Here is a 24,944-nt window from a genome sequence, read left to right as displayed (position 1 = left end):
CACACACACACACACACAGAAAGAAAGAAAAAAGAAAGAAGGAAGGAAGGAAGGAAGGAAAGAAAGAAAGAGGGAGAAAGAAAGAGAGAGAGAAAGAAAGAAAGAAGGAGCAACAAAACAACAAGAATGACATCAATCCTTTCTAGGTACTTGATTTTCCAGAGCAGAAAACACCTTATGCTCTCTTTTTTCACAAGTTGGAGTCTTTGACAAATGTGGTTTGTTTCAAGGCACCTTTCCTATTTTTCTACTGCAGAGTAAGAGACCTCTATATAATTGTACTAATATGTTTTATATGCCATAGCTTCTTTCAGTATATATCTCATCTTCAAAATTAAGTGTGCGAGTGATCTTGTCTCTCCACACTGCAGATTCTTTATTTGTGCTTGTCCCACTTTCTCGTTTGATTGTAAACCTTCATAAAGCTAGTGAGAAGAAACCAGGCAGCAGCCTCATTGTTCTGTTGTCTTGAAATCTTCTGAGCCCAATAAATAAATGCATTGTTCTTTAATTTACCATCATGCACATTCTCAGAATATGGGATAGACATATCCAGATTGTGGGCCATAATGTAACCTAAATTAACTCTAGTCTTGTTTGTTATAGATTAGTTGTTTCCATCTAAAACCACATAAACCAGGCTTCTGCTTTCTGAATTTTTTCAAACTTGTGTCCTCCTGAACTTCCATTAAAAAAAAGCCATTTAAAATTTTCTTGGAGTTTCTGGAGTCTTTCTAATCCAGAGTTCTAAACTCTGCCTTACCATTCTCACAAACCAGTTTCAAATCTATGAACCTATGGTCGAGTTTATCATAGCAATGACCCCCTCTTTTGGTAATAGTTTCTGTACTGGTTTTATTTCCATTGCTGACAAAATAGGCTGACAAAAATAAATTAAGGTTTAAGGGACTATTTGACCATAAACTCCAGAGAGAATAGAGCCCATTTTAGGAAGAAAGACATTGCTACAGAAGCAAGAGACTGGTCTGCTATTTTGTACCAGCAGCCAAGAAGGAAAGAGAGGGATGAAAAAGTGGAAAAAAGAAATAAAATCTCAAAGCATATGCCCAATGATATACTTCATACCTCCAGACTCTGTTTTCTAAAATTTTATATATATCATTCTCAAACAGCAATAGTATTTGAGAACCAAGTATTCAAACACATTAGTCAATAGGCTAAACCAAAATACATATGTTTACTAAATTTTCAGTCACTGAAAAAAAATGAAGTCTTTTCCTTATTATTTCTTTTACACTCCCGATTTTATTCACCTCCCAGTCTACCTTCTGAATGTCCCACATTCCATACCCCCACCCATCTCAACTAGGATGCCCACCCCACCCACTCCACTAGACATCTAAACTTTCGGGAGCCTCCAGGCTTTTAGAATTAGGTACATCTTCTCTGATTGAACCCAGACCTGGCAGTCCTTGCTGTATATGTGTTGGGGACCTAATATCAGCTGCTGTATGCTGCCTGGTTGGTGATCCAGTGTCTGAAAGATATCAGGGGTCCAGGTTAATTGAGTCTGCTTGTCCTCCTACAGGGTTGCCCTCCTCCTCAGCTTCTTTCAACTTTTCCCTAATTCAACCACAAAAGTGAGCAGCTTCTGCTCATTGGTTGGGGGCAAATATCTGCATCTGACTCTTTCAGCTACTTGCTGGGTCTTTCAGAGGGCAGTCATGATAGGTCCCTTTTTGGAACTGCCCGAAACCTCAGTAATTGTTTCAGGCCATGGGGCCTCCCATTGAGCTGGATCCCACTTTGGCCCTATTGCTGGAGCTTCTGTCCTCAGGCTCTTCTCCATTTTCTTCCTTTTAGTTCTTTCAGACAGGGACAATTATGGATCAGAGTTTTGACTGTGGGATAGCAATCCCATCACTCACTTGATGCCCTTTCTTTCTGCTAGTGGTGGGCTTTACAAGTTCTATCTCCCCACTGTAGAGCATTTCATCTAGGGTTCCTTGCCTTTGAGTCCTGAGCCTCTCACACTTCCCAGTCTCTGGTATATTCTGGAGGGTCCTCCCAACCTCCTACCTTCCTAGGATGTCTATTTCCATTCCTTCTGCTGGCCTTCAGGGCTTCAGTCCTTATCCTTACCCAATACCAGATCATGTTCCCCTCTTCCTGCTTCACCCCATTCCCTTTCTCTTCCCTGTCCCTCCCTCCGTTTCCCTGTGTGATTACTTTCTTCTCTCTCCCCCAACTGGGCTTCTCTTGGGCCTTTCAGCTCGTTATCCTTATTGAGTTCTGTGGACTGTATTTTGGGTATTCTGTACTTTTTTTTTTAGCTAATATCCACTTATTAGTGAGTACATACCATGAATGTCCTTTGGGTCTGAGTTACCTCACTTAGGGTGATATTTTCTAGTTCCATCCATTTGCCTGCAAAACTCAGAATGTCCTCATTCTCAATAGCTGTATCGTATTTCACTGTGTAAATGAACCACATTTTCTATATCCAGTCTGTCCTGGGACATCTCGGTTGTTTCCAGCTTTTGGCAATCACAAATAAGACCTCTATGAACATGGTGGGACTCATGCCCCTGTGGCCTGTTGCGGCACCTTTTGGAAATATTCCCAAGAGTGGAATGGCTGGGTCTTCAGGTAGATCTATTTCCAATTTTCTGAAGAACCTCCACATTGATTGCCAGAGTGATTGTACCAGTTTGCCATCCCACCAAAAATGGAGAAGTGTTCCTCTTTCTCCACATCATTGCCAACATGTGTTGTCACCTGTGGTTTTGATCTTAGCCATTCTGATTGGTGTAAGGTAGAATCTCAGGGTCGTTTTGATTTGCATTTCTCTGATCACTAAGGACTTTGAATATTTCTTTACATGCTTCTCAGCCATTCAAGATTCCTCTGTTCTGAATTCTCAGTTTAGTTCTATACCTCATTTTTGATTGGGTTGCTTGGATTTTGGTGGTTTGCTTCTTGAGTTCTTTATATATTTTAGGGATTAGCCCTCTATCGGATGTGGGGTTAGTGAAGGTTTTTTTCCCAATCTGTAGGTTGCAGATTTGTTTTATTGACTATGTCCTTTGCCTTTCCAATTTTATGAGTTCCCATTACCAATTATTAATCTTAGAGTGTGAACTGTTTGAATTTTGTTTAGGAAATTTCCCCCTGTGTCAAAGGGTTCAAGGCTCTTTCCCACATTCTCTTCTATTAGATTGAGGGTATGTAATCCACTCGGACTTGAGCATTGTGCAAGGTGACAAATACGGGTCTATTTTCATTTTTCTACAAACAGACAGCCAGTTAGACCAGCACCATTTATTGAAGATGCTTTCTTTTTTCTATTGTGTATTTTTGGCTTCTTTTTCAAAAATCAGGTGTCCCTTAGTGTGTGGTTTTATTTTTGGGTCTTCAATTCTAATCAACAGTCTTGATGAAAAAATACTTAGATAAGACGGCAAAAAATGTAAATCTTTAATCCTCAAGTATCGGGCAATCAGTCATAGATTTGAAGTATTGTTTGCCAATTGGAACTGGGGCTAGCCCAAATGCTGTTACTTGTATGTGGGATATGCTGTTCTAGCTTGGCCTGTCTTATCTGGCCTCAGTGGGAGAGGAAGCACCTAGCCTGGCAGAGATTTGAAGTGACAGAATGGGGGGAAACCCAGAGGGGCTCTCACCTGCTCATAAAAGAAGGGGAGGAGGGAAGGTATAGGAGGAAGATTATGAGGGAGGTGACTGGGAGCAGTGCAAAGTGATGTAAAGTGAGGGATGTAAAGTGAATAAGTAAAAAATTAAATTAAATTAAAAAATGTTCACATATGCTTTTCTTTGTATTTAGGAATTTCATTTATCATTTTATAAATAATTCTCTACTGATACAGTATATGTATTTATTTAAATTAATTGATATAAACACCTAAATGTTTTTATTTTCATCAAAGTAACAGACGGAATGGTCAACCCTACTGGAGGAAAAATTACCTTGTTAAGTCAGGAAAAAGTGCTGAGCATGAGGAAATGCAGACAATTCACTTTTCTATTTTAGCGTGAAAAAAAATAAATTGTAATAAAACCAATATAAGCCTAAATATCTTTTCAAAGAAAAGTTCTTGGTGGATCTTAAGTGTGCTAAAAATGGCCTCTTGGTGACATTTTTGCCCCACTTGTCAATTTCCTCTTTGCATGGTCTCAGCGTTTTGAGAGCCGAGATACTGCTGCCAGGCACTTTTCAGCAAGTTGGAAGTTTAAACTTCTCTGCCCTTCTGCTGTTTTTCATCATCAAGATTTCTAAAAGCAGGAGAGGTGACAATGTACTCAAACCCTGTTTGAATATGGCAACACATTTAGAAGACTTGTAGCCAGAAATGATGCTTGCATTACTGTGGACAGCTGATGTTGACAAAGCCGCGACAGTGTATTAATATTTATCAAACAATTAAATAGGCATTGGAGTATGAGGAAGGTTAATATCTTATAAATGGAAATTGAGTTTATGTGACATTGTGACCCATTAGCAGAAAGCACCTTTATTGCTGAGAGAAAAGAACAAATGTTGACTTCTCCATGGGTGAAACTTTGGCAATTAGTTATTATCTGCAAATGCACAATTACAGATGCAACCCAGCTGGTTAGTCAACAATTTGTTAATGCTCGATGCACAGCACACTAAGTACTTTAGCAATTAGCGACATGATATGACGATTAATTAGGGTCCAAAATTAATTCAGGCAAAAATGTTATTATAAGCAAAGCAGAAATATCACTAAGAAAATTTGAAAGAAATCACCAGAGAAATCATTTTTTAAATTAATATGTAGAAGACTTTGCAGAATGTTGACCTATTTCATAAGCTCTACCAACTTGTTGCCTATTATAAAAACATACATCTCTCTGATTTGGTAAAAGCTTGAAACTCTGAAGTGAGGGGACATGATCAGTTATTTAAAATATTACAGCATTTATAATCATTTACCAAAATCCAAGTGAGAGGTCTTCAGCCCCATAGATAATCCTCATCTCAATTTTCCCATCCTTAATGGACATCATTAATAAATAGTCTTCGCTGTATTGCCAAAGAGGAATGGTTACGGATATAACTTGAGTGTAGAGAAACCTTTCTTCTTCCCTTCAGTTTCATCTAGAACACACCAAATCTAACACACAATATTACCAAGAGTTGTTCCTTCCCAAAACTTTAATCTTCTCACATTAATATGAGATTCCTTCCTTCTTTATCTGCCTCCCAGTAACAGAGGGGTACAGTTTTCTTGCAACGTCCTTTCCTCTTATAATTATGTAACAGCAGAGCAAGCAACCTGGTTATTGAATGATCTGATCCATAACCTCCCTTGCTCTGTTTCAGGGATAGAATACATACTACCATTGGTAAGGACACAGGAGAACAAACTGACAGGGAATGAAAAGTAAGGAACAAGCACCATGTCATGAAACATGCATGTGAAGTTTCAGTGTGTCCTTAGAAATAACCTTTGCATTGAATACAGTGTGTGCCGTAACTGTACTATATCTGGGTCTCTGAGTCATGACTGGGAAATTAAACATGAACATTTTGGAATATGTAATGATACTCTCTTTTCCACTTTGAGAATTTTGCAGTAATCTAAGGTAAAAGTGGATTAAAATTAAGAAAGGGATGGTTGTCAGTATAATCAGACAGAGAATAATACATGTTTTTGGTTATCCTTAATATTAAAGGGAATTTTTTTAACCTAAATTTGAAGAGATCACTGAACATACATCCTGACATTAGTCAGGTGAAATCATGAGCTGAATATAGTACATAGTCTTACAGCCCACAGGCAGACCCTGCAGCATGGAGGGCCACATGGGCTTACACTGAGGAACAGTACAGTAGACAGGAACCATGCAGGGAAGGAATTGTAGGCCCCAGGGGGAAAAGGTCAATCATGCTTCTTAAGTGAGAGTATACTTAAGTTTTAAAACTTGTAGTTTGTCAATGAAATAAAGCCCTTTCCCTGTAGAAAAGCAATCCATGTTATCTCTACAACATCAACTACTGACTAAGTTTCCTTATTCACTGCAGTTTGACTCTCGTCTTCCAGTCAGGGCATTTGAAGTTGTCACAATTTTAGCAAAAGTTTAAATATCATTTTGTATTGAGTCTTAAATTCAGCATCAGATAGGCAATAAACATATGATTATAAAAGAGTGATGTCAGGGACAGTGCCTGTATCTGGTGGATTATCCAATCAGCAGAGGGTCTTCAATGCTTTCCCTACAAGGACTTCCTCTACACTGAGTGAATGTAGAAGAAAAACCAAGTCTGTTTGAAAATGTGATTAAGAAACCTCTTATCGGATAAGAACATTTCTTCTGTTTTATTTTCGTTATTTTTGTGATGTTGTGTAATTCCTCTGACATGAAAATAGCATCTGCATTGAAACCATATTATCTTAGGCACCCAGACTCACACAGCAAGGGCTCCTTTGTGACTCTTACTGCCTCTATGGGAGTTAATGAAATACTTTATTGATGCTGTTACACCCACAGGAACAGAAAAGTTATGGTAACAGCTCCTCTGGGGCTACTACTATATCATGGGCATATATTTTACCTTTGTGCACACGGCAACACAACTTGTACTATTATTTAAACGAACCTTATGAAAAACTCACCTATGTGTACATGCCTACATTATAGTTTGCAATTTGGGGGATGTTTTGACAACGCATTATGTAGTATTGTTAAATTACAAATGGTTTTAAGTATTTGAATATTTGAAATGATAATACTTTCCAAATGCAGGTGAATTTATATGCTTGCATATATATTACACACAAAGTTATATATGTCCAGGTTAAGTTATTTATTAATTCGCTTTCAATATATTCATTAAATTTTAGGCTAAAGATATTTGAAAACTAAATTACAACTATATGGAGTGTGTGTGTAAATGCACGTGTGTGTATGTGTGTGTATGTGTGTGTATGTGTGTGTGTGTATATAAATTAAATTTTGATTCTGTTGAGAGACAAATAATAGTATGCATATATGGTCACTGTTCCACTTCCTTTGTTTATATATAATGGCATATCAATTAATGAAAGGAATTCACTCAGAGAAAAGCACCACAATATATTGTCATCATTGAGCATGATGAGAATGAGTGTTCTCATATAAATTAACACAGCTACCAAGTAAGTAATAAGATAGTCTCATAGGACTATCTTTTTATGTGTGGTTTTATATTTACATTTGCATAGCTTATTTGTGAACTTCTAATTTATTTTTAGGGGGAAAACTTGAAAAATTTGGGTTTATATTAGAATGTGAAAAACACCAAAGGCACTGAGGAACCTAGGATGTCTTGCATGACTTCCGTCTTCACATGTGCATCCTCTCTATAGTAGCCACTGCTTGATTATGAAGAGGTACCATTCATAAGAACAGGTTAACTTGGAATCAAGGGAAAATATTATGGCAGATAAAATAGAACTGCAAGCCATTTGATTTTGGACTTAATATCAAAGGAAACCAGGATGGCAGTCCTGAGAGAATTATGTGTAAGTCCTTGTAAACCAATGATTTTTTTTTCCCACTGGTTGGGAAGGAGGGTGCTATTGTGAGACAGCCTGTGAGACTGCCACCAGAGGAGAACTGAGAATTATCTCAGATCAAGGATCAAAGTCAGAATTGAATTGGTCACTATCCTGTGAGAGTGAGAGAGTACTGCATCTAGAAATACTCTTTCTGGATGATCAGCACTTCCAACTACCATCAGCCATCTGAGATAGAGAAAAAGGATAAAAACTAAGTGTTACCTAGACTACAAGACTACCTACAAGAACTGTGTAGGTGAGCACACAAGAAGAGTTTGTTAGGGGAATAGATGGTAATGGCATGCTATTCCGTGACATACTAATTTGAGGACAAATATTACCTATAGGCCTTTAATATAATGCAATAGCATTGTGAAATATTTATTCTTATGTGTATGTTTTGCTTCAGGTTAAATCCAAGGTCTTGTGCATGAAAAGTGTTGAAAGGTATTTAATCACACAAGTTGTTTGGTGGTTCAGCACAACCACACACTTTTGATTCAAGAGCTTTCTGATTATCGTAAAGAGGATTAAATAAAGTCAACCTTTGGTCAAGTGGTAGAAGAAACAATGAGTTGACAGGGAGTGAACATAGGAAAACACATAGAGAGTAAAAAGGAGTCAGGAAAATGACTAGAGAGATGCACAAGCAACAGAAGAAGGGACATTCAGATAGAAGGGTTAGCTGAGGAGTAAAGTCAGCTGGGCTCTCTGTCTCTGTAAGTTAGCAGGGTTTCACCCCAGACCTGGCTCCCAAGGGTTTATTGCTAAAATAGAGACTTTTGAGATTTTATTTAGAACAAAACACAGGGAATACCGGCTGGATTTGGATGGTGGGCAAAAGCAATGGATGAGGAGTTTGGAGGGGAAGATCTATGTGAGTCATCAGAAAGTGAATTGAGGAGTGGGGAAGGGAGGCTGTGGCTTATTTCTGTCATCGAGATAGGAATAAGACCATGGGATTGGATTTGGATGAGTAAAGGGAGACCAGAGCTGTTGTTGTGTTTGTTTTAATAAGAAAAACACCTTTGACTTAAAAGGAGAAAATGAAAATAGAAGTTGATGCATGGGGAACAAACAGCAGTAGATTCAACCATGAAACACAGATGTTATGTTGCTATAGCAGGAATGTAAAAGTAAACACAATACGTCATACTTTTAAGAGTCACATAAATTATTTCAGAATACTGTTAAGCTGCAGATTCTGACTTATGGAATCTAGTATGGGGCTTGGTGCTCTGCATTTCCCCCATGATCTCAGAACTAACTTTTGAGCTGCAAAAAGAGCATATTAAGTGAGGCTTGAACTTATGATTTGCAAGCAGGAGGTTCAAATAGTTTCTTTAAAAGTGGGAGCACTCTTTTGTAATCCTAATTTTCAAATTTTTCTTTAGTTAAGGTAAATCATCAGGATACAATGTAACAAGATTTTGAGTTCTTTTCACATTTCATATATTTTAGGAGTTCTCGATGCTGACAAATAGCATCTTTCCTCTCACTTAACATTTGTGTTTTTATACTTAGTAGAAACTGAAGTTTTGACTTATTGAGGAGAGCTTTTTTATTACTATAAAAATATCTCTCTGTTGATTATTATACAAAAAACATAAACAACATGACATTTTATTTTAATATGCAATAAGAGTTAAGTACAATAAGCAATACATATTTTTCTCAACAAAATGTGTATCCAATCCTCTTTCATCAATGCCTACTTTTTTCATAAAACTGGTCTTTTGTGACATGTGGAAATCAAAGGTTACTCAGACCTGAATTTTCCTTCTGAATGCTAATTATATGTAAATGAAAATAAGGTTCCAGATGTTGATATGAATTAGGAACAGTAGTTTAAAAACAACATATACTTACCATCTAAATTATTATAACAATTACAGCCTATGACAGGTGGTTTGGTGAAATCATCATGTAATAATTTCTATTATTTACACTTGGGTAATTGTTAAAAATGCTAAAGAGAATGGCTTATCCTTGTTAACCACAGCAGGGGTTATTTAATTTTCTGTTTATAGTAGCAAACTATAATAAAATACATTGCAAATTTAGACTTTAAATAAATCCAGGTTGTGTTGTGCATTGAAATCCTTTAATGCGTTTCCCAATGGTTAATGCGTAATATTTATGTTTCAAATAACAAATACAGAACTCTCTATGAATTGGCTCACTGTCTTTAAGAATTATCTTTACAAACTTCTGCATGACTTTCCATACACAGATAGACATTTGAAGATTAATTAATTGATTAGAAATATTGTAGTTTTTAATAAAATCTGTATATCACTCATCTTGTGGTCAGCTTTACAGGACTTTTAGCTAGAACACATCATCAATAAGGTAAATGACTAACCATATTGCTCTGAGTGTTCTATGTTTGAGTCTCATGTCCTGAGGCAATGGTAGCAAAGAACTCTGGTAGTGGCCAATCACTGGTTTAACTTGATGCCCATACTGCAAGAACAAGCCTATACTGTCTGGATGGCCAGAAACCAGAGACTGGATGGACCATAAATCTAGGGTAGGACCAAACATGCCTGGCCAAAAAAAAAAAAAAAAAAAAAAAAAAAAGAAATGGAATTACTTTAATGATGTTCAGCTAGACTTCCTTCAGCAGCAGATAGGAAAAACTGTAGAGACCCACATCCAGACATTATGCAGATAGTCTGAGTTGGAGATTTTCCTCAGGTCTCTTGCTATGGCATTTTGATAACTATGATCCTGATAGAATGCCTTTGAAGGCTTGCTTGGCTATAGAGAATGGCACTATTAGGACATGTGACCTTGTTTGAATAGGTGTGGTCTTGTTAGAGGAAGTTTGTCACTGTGGAGGTCAGCTCTGAGATCATATATCCTCAAGATACACCAGTATCACACGTAGTCCCCTTCTGCTGCCTGAAGATTTAGATGTAGAACTCTCCATTCTTTTCCAGCACCATGTCTGCTTTTGTGATTTCATGCTCCCTACCATGATAAAGGTCTAAGCCTCTGAAACTGTAAACCAGCCCGTTTAACTGTTACCCTTTTTTTTAGAATTGCTGTGGTTAAGATGTATCTTTACAGCAATAAAACTCCTACTTAGTCACTCCACTCTGGGAATCCCATAGAAAAAAGGGAGACAAGATTTGAGGAGTCAGAGGGAATGGAAGACAGGAGGAAAATATGGCCCAAACAAGCATCAAACCAGAACCATACAAGCTCACAGAGGCAGAAGCAGAAACAAAGGGGCCTGAAAAGATCTGTACTTGGTCATCCACTTATATGTTACAGCTGCAAGCTTGGTGTTTCTGTGGGACTCCTAATATTGGGATCAGATGTTTCTCTAATCTTGCCAGTTCTTGGGACTCCTTTTCTTCTATTGGTTTGTCTTCTCCATCCTTGATATGAGGGCTTATTCCTTCACTTACTGCATTTTGTTTTGACCACAGTTTCTCCTCCCTCTCCTCCTTTCAGGCTCTGCTTCCCAATTCTTGTCTTGTATCCACACCCCCCAAAAAGAGCAGGTTTTTCAGGAACATCAACCAGCCAGGGCATAAAATGCTACAATAAGAATAGGCTCATACTATCATATCAAGGCTGAACAAGCAACCCAGTAGGAGGAAAAGCATCCCAAATCTAGGCAAAGGAGTCAGTGACAAACTTGATTCCCACTGTTAGGATTTCCCCAAGGACACCAAGAGAACTCAGTCATAACATAGGCACAGAGGCAAATGCTAGAAGTAAACCATTGATCTGAGAACGGGGTTTCCACTGGAAGACTTAGAGAAAGGATTGAAGGAGCTGAAGGCGCTTGCAACCCCATAAGAATAATACCAACCAACCAGAACTCCCAGGGATTAAACCACTACGCAAAGACTTCACATGGACAGACTCATGGCTCCAGCTGCATATGTAGCAGAGAATTGCCTTGTTAGACACCAATGGTAGGAGAAGTCCTTGGTCCTGCCAAGACGGGACCCCTCAGTGTAGGGGAATGTCAGGGCAGGGAGGTAGGATAAGGGAGGGGTGGTTGGGGAGGGGGAACACTCTTATAGAAGAAGGGGAAGGGGGAGGGGAGGGGGCAGGGAACCAGGAAAGGGAATAACATTCTAAATGTAAATTAAAAAATTCATATATGTGTAGGACTTACATCAGAACTACACAGGTTCTCTGATCTCCGCAACCCCATTAGTCTTTTTCGATCAGTTGATTCTATGGATGATGATAGTGTCACAGATCTCTGTGGTTCCTCTAATTTTTCTCCTTCTCTCTGCAAGACTCCCTAAGCTTCTGGTGGCTGGCATTTGTTAACTTCTAAGAGGTGTCACTGCCTTTTGTGGTATAGTCAATTATAGATCCTCCATATTTCACACTTAAGCTACTTATTTGGTCCTGATTAAAATCTGTGAATCAGCAGCCTTTTCCGGTCTCACTGGGAGAGGATATGCCTAGCCTCTAGCCTTACAGAGATTTGATGTTCTAGGCTTAAGAGCAGGGGTGAGGGGTCGGGGATGGGGGGTGGATATCCAGGGAAGCCCCTACCTACCTTTAGGGGAAGAAGGTGAGGTAATAGGAGGAAGGATTGTACACGGAGGAGGGCAGTAAGCAGAATGGAAAATGAATAAGTAAGGAGCAAACATAATAAAAAATAGAAGAAAAGGAAAAAAAGGAATTTAAACAGGATGGTTCTTGTTGGGAAGATGGAGAGCTTGGGAGGAAAAAAAGGAAACACAGCCATACAAAGTATGACCAGAATGTACTATACATATTGATCAAAGAACAATTTAATAAGAGCAAAACAGGGAGAATTATATAATCTTTAATTTTAAAATTGAACTTAATACGAACCACACAGGCCGTTGTCGAAACATGATCACAGAGTAGTTGCTTCAAGGTTTTAAGCTTCTGGGCAATTGATAATTAATTCATTTTGCATAGTAATATACATGGAATTATTATTCTTTAAATGTAAAACTTAGAAACTTATATTCAAAATGAAGTAGTGGTTGTGATTTTATTAGACCATGTATACTCATAAGAATCATGCTTACCACCTATACATAAGTATGATATGTATCTGTTCATTTGTCTTGCTGAGGAAAATACCTAAGACTAAATAATTGGCAAGGAAAATTAATTTATTTTCTTACACTTTTGAGTGCTTGAAGCTTAAGAAAAAATGTGGTCAGCTTGACATTGGCAGGGAATCTTTCTGCTTCTACGATCATCTAGATGTGATAAATACTGATGTCTTAGTTCCTTTCCAATTGCTGTGACAAAATGCTTTGTCAAAAGCAACTTAAAGACAGATTTATTTTGGATCACCTTCAAGGTCTGTCCATCATACAGGGAAAGCACAGACTAGGAGTTTGACACGTGTGGTCATCCTATATCTACAATCAGGAACAGTAGAAAGAATGGATACTTGAGCTTGCTCAGTTCCATTTCTCAATTTACACAGCTATTCTCCCAGCCAGGAAACAATGATACCCAGTGCAAAAAGCTCTTTTCACCTTGCGTAATGAAATCAAGGCAATCTTCTAAGTCATAACCAAAGACTACAAGTTCAGGTAATGGACTACAAATGATGGGAAAAAAAAGCAGAGGATAAAAGACACTAGGTATTTGCTTTAGGTGCCTTTCAAAGAATAGTGTGTGTGTGTGTGTGTGTGTGTGTGTGTGTGTGTGTTATTTTACAACACTTTTTCTCTTCTCCCCAGATTCCATCCTGTATTCCCCTCAACCCCTTGTCAAATCGATGGCCTTTTCTTTTTTTCCATTATTGTTACAAATAAAGTCCATTAGTGTCGCTTGTTTGAGCATGACGTCAGTGTTGACTATCATGCATTGTGTAACCAGTTAGGAGTCCATTCAGTGGAGAGACTAATTATCCATCTCTCAGCAGTCACTACTCGCCAGTACTTATTTCTTCAGGGATGAGACCTCAGATTACTTCCTTTTCCACATTAGCCTGTGTATTTGTATTGTCATTGCTCAGGATTTGTTTATCCAGCCATCTCTTTCAGGGCCATGTGCAGAGGTTTCCTGTCATTTTTGGACACACAATCTCAGAGTAGACTTCATGTTCCTCCGGTTCTTAAAATCATTCTGCCAACTGTTGTGGTGCGTTACTAAGTTTGAAGGGCAGGAATTGTGTTGTAGATGTATCCATTAGAGCCGGGCTCCCCATGATCAGTTGATATCTACGTCTTTACCAGTTCTATTTTTTTTGTAATGGCTTTCAACTTCCAAACAAAGAGAAACTTCTTATTTGGGAATGAGAGTTACACATATGTGTAGGCGTAAGGAGAAATGTTTAGAACGCAGTTTGGAATCATGCTCATTTAGGAAAGTAACAAAAAGACTTTCTCTAAGATTCATGACCTTTTAAACCCCAGTAGGTGGCTAGGTTTCCAGGACTACATATGATTTAACCTCCTGCCTAGCGGTCATTATGTCCAATTAGACAGCTATTGGTTGCTGCCAAGATATGAATGCCACTACTGTGTCTTGTGATGCTGGGCACCGATGTGCTCAATATATAGAGACAGCTGGATGGGACTATTATTGCTTCCTTTCTATAGCAGCTGGCAAAGCACCTCTGGTACTATGAATATGAGACAGTACCAAGGTTATATCCAGCTCCATTATTCCTAGTTCTGTCTCCAAACCATTTAGTAGGCCTAGCCTCCAACCTAAGAGGGTCAGTCAAAGGCAACTGCATTAAACTATACTCTTTTGGAAGTCACTGGGGCTATCCTGACCAACAACTTGAATTCGTAGCTCATTGTACTCTATAATCTTGATATTTATTTACTTTAGGATTCCTGAAAAGGGAAATACTGCTATCAGTTAGTTTACTATAACAACACGAACTTATTTTCTTTTAATATGATATATAAAATTGAAATTTCTTCTACATTAAGTTAAACATTCTTCATACATTAAGTACTAGATTATTTACTCTGTGACCAATTCCAAATTTATATGTTTGTCTGTTATTATATACTAGTTTCTTTAATATTTATATATTTTTCTTATATATGTTGTATATTATATGTATTCTTATTAAATCTTTAGCGATCCAAAGTTAGAATTATTATTTTTCAGTGTTACTATGGCTCTTTCAAGTTGTGTACAATGAAATCAAATTGGACTCTCTTCAGCAAACATCCATTTTCTTCTAATTAACTTCAGATTTAGGGTAAAATTGATGTAAAAAGTATTCAAACATGGTTTGAAGTAGCCGTTACATTCTAGAGATATACTCTGGGACCTAAATAGTCCTAACATCTACTGGCCCTCTCATAGGACATACAAGTGAATGGACACAAGGGACCCAAATCTAACTGAAATATGTGCTGTTATCACCAGTCAAATAACAACTACCCTGAAATCCCAAAGACTGTTAAAGGCACATTTTTATGGCCAATGTGGCAAGTTTGCTATTTATTGTTATTAGCCCATAGCAATTAATGTAATAAACTAATTTGTATGCCATTTTATTATGTCTACAAATGCCATTTTTTTCTTCTGAACACATATTGCCTTAGTCGATTAATTCAATAATCATTACATATGAACAATGCATGTTCACATGAAGGGAAAATAAGAGTGTATATGTTGCTGGGGTTTTTTTCCACCACTTTGTGTATTTACTAAACTGGGCATAAGGGTATGTAACCTATACTCCTATACAACTTGGCCCAGATCCAAGATTTAAGGGACTGGTAATGAATGACTTTCTAGTAAATGGCTACCATCTGGGTAAAGCTCAAGTGAACTTGTTTGGACAAAGCTCCAGGGTCAAGTAAATGAAACAGAGCTTAATTTCAAGATGCAGCTGTGAGGGAGAGTCTCCCCTCCTTCCTGCAAGCTTTGGTGCAGGTGTAGGACATCAGCAATATGTTTTCTGATGGACTAGGATGCAGTTGTGTCTTATAGACACCAGTGGTTGTCATCTCCAAAGAGCTCTGTGAAGTAGGCCCTCGGCAAGTGTCCAGAACTGGGAAAGTATTATTAGAGATTTTCTGAGCCAAATGTGACAGCATGGGGGTTTTACTACAAAGGCACATTTCTGCAGGGCTTATTAGAACATGCTGACACCCTTTTCTCTGCAATCTGGGTTACCAGGAATGATGCTTTACCGAAGTGTTTGGGCTGTTAGAGTTTTATTGCTATGTATTTAAATCGGTGGAGAAAACATAGGTCAGCATGAGGGTCCTGTTGAGGAACAATTCTATTTTGGGACAGTGGGTCTCCACGCATTCTGAAATAACTTGAATTTTCTAGAATGCATTGAATAGTTGTAAAATTGACATATTTTGTATTTACATTTAAAAATTCATGATGACAACAAGGGGTACAGAAACACCTTGTCCAGTGACTGACGACTACTAATTATAAAATTTAGGCAAAAATGTGGGTTTTGGCTGGATAGGACATAGTCAATTATTATAATACATTATAAAATGCCCAAGTTCATGGGCTCAGTGAGATGAAGACCATTGGAGTTGTATAACAGGTAGGGGCAAGTATTATGTGCCAAAGAGATGTCAAAGAAACACATGCTCAGAGGATGCCTTTGCCTTTTTCCTGAGTGAGAAGTATATATCCAAGAGACTGATGTTTAAAGGGAAAAATATAATAATACATTTTAGTAGAATTTCAAAGATGCTATGGATAAGTGGGTAAATATGAATCTCAAAAGTTAATCTTGGTTACCATGAAAACTCAATATATTTCTTTGAGAGGAGAAAATGAAACAGATTTCAAATAAAGGAGGAAAAGCTATAATGCCATAAGTACTAATTTTTCAGTGAACACTAGATCTATATTTCCAAATAAAAATGTTTCACCATCTTGTCAGTTTCCTCTGTATGCTTCCAGCATTTATTTTGTACCTGAGATAACTGCTCCCTTATTTAACACTTTAGAAGGAATATAGCACATCTTTTCCATCAGTGAAAATATTTAAATTCTGTATGTTCAATATGCACATAGACGTGAAAGCAAACTGTCCTGCTTTCCCAGGCATGAAAGAAAATATATGTTTCCAACTGTGTTCATTTAGCATTGTGTAATTTGCAAGTCAATCATTTAACCATTCAGTAATGCTAACCAGCTACTATAAACAGATAGGGGATGGAACACTGGGTAGTAAGTGGCTTCAGCTCTTCCACAAAAAGTCAAGAATATACATAAAGTTAAGTACCAAAGGTAAGTTGAAACAGTACTATGCGTTAACTACACATACCATATAATATTGTTTTCATCTGAAAATAAGAAATAATTTATAATTCCCACCTTCCACATGAAAAATTAAATTGTAGGGAGGTTTGTCAAATTAAACAAAATTATGTATGTGCATGTACACTTTCAGCTCTAATTCCATTCTCTTGACTATAAATATAGTACATATTTTATTATATTTTTCTGTGTTACAACAAAATTCTCTAAAGCAAATAAAAATATTTAAGGGGTTTTTAGATTTGACACTTACTATTGTATTAATGACCTTACGTTACACACACACACACACGTGTGTTTGCAAATGTGTGCGTGTGTGTGTGTGTGTGCATATATGTGTGTGTGCATGTGTGTGTGTGTGTTTATGTCTTGATTCACTGGTTAAAAAAATTATAGTGTATGCCATGATTTAAAACCTGAAATAAAAGATGAATCAGAACAAAATTCCATCCTTCATCAAGTGGACAGGCTGCTGTGTAAATTACTGCTAGAAATATCTTGAAGAGTATGATTGAAGTAATGCATCCGTGACAGACTCTATGGTGGTTCAAAAGGAACATATAATAATGTTATTATCTAAGTGAGAGTCTTGATTTTAATTAGGAAATAAAGGGAAGTAGGAAACTTTAATAAATAAAAGGAAGTAAGAGCCTTTAATGAGGAGGGGTACCCTAGCAGATATCAACCATTCTCTCCTACAGGAATTAGTCCATGATACAAGCTGTTAACCAGGCCATGTCCTATGTTTTTTCTACCTCTATCAAGATTAGCACAAGGAAGGGGAAATGTCATAGTCTTTGATAGAAATGCAGTCCCTGTACTAAATGGGTTTAGTTCACATGAGCTGACAATCTGTCACTCTGCATCCATTTTAGGAATGGCTAGAAATTATTCTGTTGGGAAAAGCTTGGATGAAGAATCAGTTTTGGGAAACTGGTGCCTGCCCCTCAAAACCAGGCAGTCCTTTTCAAATCCTGGTTGCCATAACAACCAGATAGCACTTTTGGTCCCAAACACAACTGACTCCTTTATGGTGATGATTATTATTAGTCAGCTTGCACTCCAGGCAAAAATCTGATTTACTTTCCCTGAGGAGAGACTCCGTATGACACACAAAATGTCAGAGAAAGTAGAATATAGTGTGGAACTATGCCAGTGGAATGAAATAAAACATGTATGCGGAAATATACCTTGTGAGTCCTTTATTATTTTTAAATGAAAAGTTGTCGGATTATTCAGCCCAAACGGTAATGTTAACTGTGTCATACCCGTGAGCTACATAATAGCTATTGTAATGGTAGTGGGCGTAGATGATGTAAGGCTGAGTGGTTGATCAATCGTGACACCTGATCAATCCTGACACAGGAATTTTTGACATTATGTATGCTGTGTACCTATGGATTGAAGACGAACCTGTAAATAAAAAATGAAGTGTATTCCCTTGTACAACACCCGCAATGAAATCTGCCTGTCTTCTTTTGAATGATATAGGAATGGGAGAATTTCCCTCTCGGAATACCAAATATGATCACAGTGAGTGGGAATCTGGAAACCAGTTTCAAGTGTGTTGGTTTAGCTTCTGAAAAGAAGATCCTAAGGCATTTTCTCCACGAACTTAGCTAAAATCTTATTTTGATCAGAGGTGGGGTGTGACATTTAGGCTGAGCCAGAAGAAGAAAATTTGGGGATGTATTGCACGGGAATAAAATCGCATGCTCTGCTCACACCAACAATTTCTTAGTGGCATGTTTATCAGTGATGTGTCCCTGCCTTGCAAAACCATGTCCTTGAACCAGGGATATAAAATGATCCTATTAAGGGAGCCAAGCCAAGTCTGGTAAAAAAAAAAAAGCCATTTATTTCCACTGACCCAGCTGGGCAAGTGAATTTAGGTTCAGCATCTCAGCTCACTTGAGAATCAAGCTCTGCCACTGCGCCTGTAATTACAGCATGCAAGCGATTTTCAGGAATGACCATTGCAAAGAAGTCAGACTTTCTCTGGCAACACTACACTTCAAGAAGTTGGAAAGGTGCATCCAAAACATGTTCTTTATGTGACAGACATAACAAAATATTTCTACTTGTGTGTGGTTTTTTTTTAACACATCAGAGAATGCCAAATAAAATGAATTAACGCGAAAAATTATTATGCATTTGTTTAAAACTCTTTGCAATGTTGGGCATTCTCTAGATGTCAGTGGGGAAAGACTACTGGGGTGGCAGACCTTGAATAATTGGGTGCCTGCTAGATCGGTTGGAGGAATTAAGATGGATCGAGTCTTTCTTCCTGAAGTTTCCGTCATCTGTAAGACTCACTGGAGTGTCTAAGATAAAGCTAAAGGACTTTGATGATACAGTTAGGGCACATGTCAAACCATAAGAACTTCCTAATTTTTGTTTTTTTATTTCACTGACAGAAACACAACACTGCCAAGTCATTACTTAACATAAAGGGACATCTTGACTGGGGATAGAGGCTTTTGCTGTTGTTGTTGTTGTTGTTGGTGGTGGTGGTGGTGGTGGTGGTGGTGGTCTTCTTCTTCTTCTTCTTCTTCTTCTTCTTCTTCTTCTTCTTCTTCTTCTTCTTCTTCTTCTTCTTCTTCTCCTTCTCCTTCTCCTTCTCCTTCTCCTCCTCCTCCTCCTACTTCTCCTTCCTCTTCCTCTTCCTCTTCCTCTTTCTCTCCTTCTCCTTCTCCTTCTCCTTCTTTCTCCTTCTCCTTCTCCTTCTCCTTCTCCTTCTCCTTCTCCTTCTTCTTCCTCCTCCTCCTCCTCCTCTTCTTCTCCTTCTTCTTCTTCTTCTTCTCCTTCTTCTTCTTCTTCTTCTTCTTCTTCTTCTTCTTCTTCTTCTTCTTCTTCTTCAAGTTATTCTTTTCAGTTCACTTGAGCATTGCTCTTGAACTTATTGTCTTCTTGATATTTTTTGTTTCGTATTAGCACATTTAGTGTAGGTTATCTTTACAATATTTTAAAAAATGTGTATAACTCTGATAATAATAGCTAATGATATAAAATCTTAGCTCATTTGGTGATATGCTGGCCTTTGCAGTCATGAGGACCTGAGTTCAAATTCTAGCACCCAGGTAAAAAACAGAAATTGGGCATGGTGGTGTTCTTTCTCTTGATTTTTTTTTGTTGTTTTTATTTTTTTTTAAGTACAGTGGTGCTCTCATGTACAGAAATGCTCTTCAGTACAGAAATAACGGAACCATGCCAGCTAGTCTAACCTACTTGTAAGAAATCCTATCTGACCACAGACAGACAGACCAAGAGACACAAAGACTGAATGAATGACAGCAGACATACAGACATAAGCATGTGTGCACACAAATAAACACACACACACACACTCACTCACAATTTCATCTTGATCAACTAAATAGGAAATTTAGGCTTTATTTTCATTATATTTTGTTGCTATTCTATATGGTAAAATAACTCCCTAATCCTATTCATTTCTACCACAATGGCCAATTGATTTATCAGATTAAGAAAATAATGCATGGGATCATTTAAACACCAGAAGTTTTCCGTGTCCTAATTTGATAGTTTATAATGAAATATAGAAATCTGAATATTTTAGAATGATGCATCCCGTGCTAGCCTTAAACTCATGATACTTTTCTTACTGCCCCAGTGCTATGAATACTGACTTGAAACATCAGGCTAGCTCAAAAATTACTGAGTCTTATTTTTGTCAATGAGTAGTTATTTGTGTGGGATGTAAGACAGTATTGGATGTTTTAAAATGTTTAAAATACATAGTCAATAATTTTTGAGTTAATTTTATATCCTGCCACTTTGCTCAAGTTGTTTATCGGCTGTAGAGGTTTGCTGGTAGAATTTTGTGGGTCACTTATGTATACGATCATAACATCCATGAATAGTGATACTTTGATTTCTTCCTTTCCATTGACAAGCACCAATCCCTGATTTTATTAATGATACTGCATTACGTTTACAGACAGGAGCCTAGCATAACTGTCTTCTGAGAGGTTCTACCCACCAGATGACTGAAAATGATACAGATACTCACCATTGCCAAACATTAGACAGAGCTTGAAGACCCTTATAGAAGAGATGGGAGAACGCTTAAAGGCACTGAGGGGAATATTAACACCACAGGAAGACCAACAGTGTCAATTACTCTGGACCCCTGAGAAATCTTTAAGACAGAGTCACCAACCAAAGAGCATACACTAGCTGGAATAAGACCCCTGACACATGTGTATCAGAGGGCTGCCTTACCCTGCCTCAAAGGGAGAGGATGCACCTAATTCTGCAGTGTGTGTGTGTGTGTGTGTGTGTGTGTGTGTGTGTGTGTGAGCACGTGTGGTGGAGGGGCTATACAAGGGAGTCAGAGTCAAAGTTGAGGAAGGAAATGGGAAAGGACACTGTGAAGTGGGGAATGAGATAGAACAATATATGGGATGTAAATAAATTCGTTCAAAAATGCATGGTCACTTAGAGCCCAGTCATTTAAGCAACTTAAATGTTATTCTAAATTTTCTTATTTTAACACAATAGAATATAAAGGATATCACTCAGAAGGTAAGAATCCTTATTGCTTAAGCTAAAGGCTGATAGTTGGAATCTGCAGGATCTACATGAAAGCTAGGCATAGTCAAACATATTTAACCCAGCATTGCAAGACAAAGACAAGGGGATCTCAGAAGCTTTTTGACAAGACAGGATAGCCAAAATGAGTGATCTTCAAACTCATTGAAGGACTCTATTTAGAAATTACAAAATACATATCAGAGTCATGGGGGAAGACAACCACTACTTTCCTTTGCTCTCTCTCTCTCTCTCTCTCTCTCTCTCTCTCTCTCTCTCTCTCTCTGTGTGTGTGTGTGTGTGTGTGTGTGTAGGCACCTGAATTTGTATGCATATGAGCATATATAGCACAACTGCCAACACACGATATTAGTTAACTGATCATTTTAAAAAGCAATCACTTGCTGTCTTTCCAGTTTCTGTAAATTACAATATAAAGAGAAGCCAGCTGCCATGTTCTGGAGCAGTTTTTGATGAGTGTGCCTTTTAAATACCTGGGAGAGTGAACATTCAATGTTTTTCCCCTGTCAGGAATGGAACCTTGGCTTTAAGACTCTAGGATCTCCAAACTGAGACAACTGGGGCTCTCCAAGCATCTCCATTGCTATGAGAATTCAGCACAGGAGTTCTTTAGTTCAGGAGATTAAAAATGATTGGATTGCTTAAATGGAAGTTTACAGCTATAGTTTAATGCACCCCAGTGAAGAAAAGATAAAATGTCATCACACTTTCTGATTTGTTCTTGAGACTTCCACAGCATATAATCAGTTGATCAAGGGAGTCACAAAGCTCTAATGAAATGCGCATGAAGGGACTGCACTCTAGATCCTTGCAGAGAAAGAGAAGTCTCTGGAAAATTCATAGAGAAGCAGAACGAGTGCATCACAATACCAGAAAAAGAATTCAAACTATAGCAAGGGCTTTCAGCATTATCTATCTTGTGTTCCATGAACATCAGTTTTCCTCCTGTGCAAGTCCAAGTCACAACTGACTGAATTGCACCAGAAGAAGTGTGTGTGTATGTGTGTGTGTGTGCACGTGTGTGTGTGTGTGTGTGTGTGTGTGTGTGTGTGTGAAATTAAGAATTTCAGATGGAGTAGGTGAGGTGCATGGAAGGAGTTGAAGGATGGAAAGAGGGGTACAAATGACAAATACAAGTACAATATTTACAAATGAAATTATCAAAAAATGTAGGGAGCAAAAGGGTTGTTGAACATGAATCTGAAAACATGCCAATCCCAGATACCTGACTTTGTTGTTGTTGAGTTTCTATTTTGGCTTCCCCTGTGATCTGTAACCTGTGAAATGAATCCTTTCCAAGTTGTATTTTGTAATGGTCTTTGTCATAGCATCAGAAGCCAAACTAGAACTTAGACTTATTAATTTTCATACATTCCTATATTGTTCATGCCTGAATGTTCAATGGATTCTACAACTTCACTAAATCACTTGAGTATAAAATGGAGGCATGGGCCACAGATTTGCCCTGAATAGTTTTAAAATATTCTTGAGTCAAGCTAGTAGAAAATTAGTGAGGTTTGTCACTATCAGAGTAACTAGTTGACAGGCAAAACTCAGTAGATTTGTATACAGAAATTTTACAATGTCCTTTTATTTAAGGCAAAAATAATCAAATAATGAATACTCTGTAATGCTAATAGTCCTGTGTACCGGAAGGATGAGTGTCAACATTTGTAAACAGTAGTTCATTAATACTCTAATTAAGCTGTTCATCAATGATTAAGTAAAGCTAATATCCGCAGAGTGTAGTAAAGTGAATAGAAGCATAGGAGATGTTGGAAGGATTAATAGGGAGATGGGATTAGGGTGATGGACAATTGTTGAATGACTGAATATTCAACAAAAAGAAAGGTTAGGGAAGAAGTCACAAGCATTTTGTCTTAGAATTTCCATTGCTGTGGAATAGATACAATAACCATAGCAACTCTTATTTAAAAAAATAAAAAAAGTTTAATCGGATTTGGCTTACAGTTTCAGAGATGTAGTCCATTATCGTCATGCATGGAAGCGTGACGTCCCACAGGCAGACTTGGTGCAGAGGAATCCAAGAGTTTGACGTGTTGATCCGAAAGTAGCAGAAGGAGACAGGATTTGTTTCACAGTAGGAATAACTTTAGTATTTAAGACATCAAAGCCTCAACACCATAGTGACACACGTCCTCTAACAAGGCCACACCTCCTCCAATGTGACCACACTTGGGAACAGTGCCACTCCCAATGGAAAAGCATTCAAGCACATGAAACTATGGGGGGCAAACCTACTCAAACCAGCATATTGCATGGCAAACATCAGGATAAGTTCTTTATACATGAGTAAATGGAAACCAGTGGGCTTAGCAATCACCCAATATCCTACCTATTTTTGCTGACAGTTTAGATATAAAATTAAATTAAATTGAAATTTAAAAAGTTAGTGGAGTAGAAACTTCTAGATTCTTTGGAAAGTTAGTTATGTCAAATGATGTTTGGCTGGGGCACACAGGTCAAAGGATGTCAGCTAATGCAAGCATTGGAAACGCTGTTTTCCTGAAGCAGACACAGGTGAAAAGAAGTTTGGTTATAGCAAACACGTGAAAGGCTATTTAATGAAGTAATGTGAGCACTGAGCATTGGTTTGATTTGCTCTGCCTCACTACTCTTTGCAAAAGACAAACAATGTATAAGTTTTCCTTATATAGCATTGTTGAGCTCAACTTGCGTCGCCGCTGCCATTGAGGGAAACTTGCACAAGAACTGCTTGTAAGGTTCCTGTGAGCCCGGCAAGTTCTTCAGGATTGAGCTACAGCTGCCTGGTGCCTGCCTGTCCAGAGGACTGGTCTGCAGCTGCTAAATCATATCTGCTGTTTTCTCCAGGACTAAACTGCTGTCAAAGAAGATCAGATCTACTTCACTCCCAAGAACTACTGCTGAACAAGTGCACTTCTCCCACATCCTAATGATTTTTCTCTTCTACTACCTCTGCTGGCTGGTGGTCTAGAGGAGAGGTTGGACCCTCTTTAAAGTAGGTTGCAAAAAATATATGCCTACAAGTTAATGTTTTCACCTAATATTTATTTTAATTTTGGGGGTTTTGAAATATTAAATTCAAATTTTCTGTGTATAAAAAAACACCTCTGGTTTTTGTTCTCTTGCTGTTTCTATCCTCATTTCAAGCTAAACTACCATTGCATTCTTCTGTTCTTCTCATATGCAGAATTAAAGTTTTAGTAAAAGAAAAAAAACTTTTTGGCAAACACATTTCTGTTTGAACAATCTCTCATAAAATTGATTCTGTTTTGAAGTAACATGGCAAAGAATTAAACTTTTACTTTGTTCTGACAATTCAATAGTTGCGTGTGTGGCCCTATATAAAACACCAAATGTAGTTCAGAATTGACTCATCTGACAGATAGGTTGACATATGACATCATGAAGGAACTTAAAGTCTGTGGCTCAAGGCTATGGGTAGCAATGGGTACATAAGGAAAAAGGCAGAAATGGTGAGCCATAGGCAGAGATCTCTAGTCTGGATTGGAGGAAATCATTAAGGGTGATTTTGTCAGGATTACAAAAGCAACTGAAGCAAACAGATCCCAGAAAAGG

This window comes from Rattus norvegicus, chromosome 19, assembly GCF_036323735.1.
Source record: "Rattus norvegicus strain BN/NHsdMcwi chromosome 19, GRCr8, whole genome shotgun sequence".
Lineage (NCBI taxonomy): Eukaryota > Metazoa > Chordata > Mammalia > Rodentia > Muridae > Rattus > Rattus norvegicus.
Note: the sequence above shows the minus strand (reverse complement) of the source record.